At 41.2% G+C, this 1,944-nt stretch overlaps 1 non-coding gene across 1 annotated transcript; it reads left to right on the top strand.

Annotated features, from left to right (window-relative positions):
- Positions 1–1,078: 1,078 nt before the first annotated feature.
- trnas-gcu lies at positions 1,079–1,160 on the top strand. Its single transcript has one exon. It is a non-coding gene; the product is annotated as a tRNA-Ser (tRNA).
- The last annotated feature ends 784 nt before the right edge of the window (positions 1,161–1,944 follow it).

Raw genomic sequence — 1,944 nt, 5'->3', positions numbered from 1 at the left:
GTTCTACAAAACCCCAAAATTACACTGCATGTGACCTCTACTTCTGGAATGCCCAAAAGATGCAAGCGGTATTGCCCAAGCACAGGTTCAAATCCCGCAAGAAACATAAAAATTAATGTGATGATAAAGCCTGAAATAAGTGCAGAAATGACAGTAAAAAATTTTTGGAAGGTAAAAAAAAGTAGATAGAAATTGATATAGTGCATGTTTTCCTCCTTTTCTTTTCTCTCTTTTCCCCCCTCTTTCCCCTCTTCTTTCCTTCTTTCCCCCGCGCGGGCAGTCCCTTTTGCCCCATTTTAACTTACCTGCATCTCCCAGCAGAATCCCGTCCAACTTCCAGCCACTGGCCTTCTCATTGGCAATAATATTTTTTTACTCTTACTCCACTCTTTCACTGAATTACAGGGTCTGACCAGGAGATGGTGCTTCTCTATAGATCTTAATGTTTACAAATAATGACAGAAAGAATATTTTAGCACAAATGTTGATGTTTCAAAAAGGAATGGTAGGAGATCAGCCAAGGAAACTGGGGAAATGTCGAACGGCTACTACTGTATTTCAAAATATGATGGCCAGAGTACTCTTTAATCTATCTGTGAAGATCCTCAGTCATCCAGGTCATGATCGAGGTAGAAAAAAGTCAATTTTAGGACTGGACGTGAAATTACACCACTCTTGCAAGAGTCCTTGTGCGAAGCATGTAGGAGTCAATCTGCCATTGTCAAAGAACTGATAGAGGAAGAAGCAAGAAGCCCCTTAGTGTTGACTTAGCAAGAGACATATGGAAGGCCTTGTTATATGACTTTAAAAGCAGCCAATTGGAGAATGCAGGCATCGATCCCGCTACCTCTTGCATGCTAAGCAAGCGCTCTACCATTTGAGCTAATTCCCCATGTTCTGCCATCTGAAGAGAACTGTCATCGCGATTGATTCTCGCAAAATGTGTAGGCCACAACATGGATCATCGAGTGATTCTCAGATTAGATCAGATGAGCTTTATTGATCTCACAGCGGAGAAATTCACTGGTCACCATTAACAGTCCACGATTTTGTTTCACGTCTAGGAGGACCAATCAGAGACGAGGTGGCCGAGAGGTTAAGGCGATGGACTGCTAATCCATTGTGCTCTGCACGCATGGGTTCGAATCCCATCCTCGTCGAAAACACTCTCTTATAGAGTTCCTGTGAGATGAGACGTACTCTATCAAACAAATGTCTTTACTTTATGTTTCCTTTAACACTGTTATTCTATTAGTATCTTGGTACATAAGGTATTGTATAGTGATTTCTTTAACTATCTTGTTAGATTGGAGTGGAGCTCAGCCGACCACCTTATTCTTCTTGGTAGAATTACACAGTAGCAACCATTCAAAATGGCCCATCCCAGTCAAATGCCAGCCGAATGGCTGCTAACTTACCTGTGAGATGAGACGTACTCTATCAAACAAATGTCTTCTCACGGGCTTGCATACATTTTTACTCTGATTCCACCCTTTCACTGAATTACAGGGTCTGACCAGGAGATGTTGCTTCTCTATAGATCTTAATGTTTACAAATAATGACAGAAAGAATATTTTAGCACAAATGTTGATGTTTCAAAAAGGAATGGTAGGAGATCAGCCAAGGAAACTGGGGAAATGTCGAACGGCTACTACTGTATTTCAAAATATGATGGCCAGAGTACTCTTTAATCTATCTGTGAAGATCCTCAGTCATCCAGGTCATGATCGAGGTAGAAAAAAGTCAATTTTAGGACTGGACGTGAAATTACACCACTCTTGCAAGAGTCCTTGTGCGAAGCATGTAGGAGTCAATCTGCCATTGTCAAAGAACTGATAGAGGGAACATAATGTGTTGAAATGTCATTTCTATCACTATGAGCTATCTACAGTGAAAATGAGCTCAAGGAGCCATTGAGTGTTGACTTGACAAGAGAGACATAC

Source organism: Cyprinodon tularosa, unplaced genomic scaffold (genome assembly GCF_016077235.1).
Source record: "Cyprinodon tularosa strain WSP-4 unplaced genomic scaffold, ASM1607723v1 ctg274, whole genome shotgun sequence".
Lineage (NCBI taxonomy): Eukaryota > Metazoa > Chordata > Actinopteri > Cyprinodontiformes > Cyprinodontidae > Cyprinodon > Cyprinodon tularosa.
The sequence above is the reverse complement of the archived record's forward strand: the minus strand, read 5'-3'. Positions and strand labels throughout refer to the sequence as shown.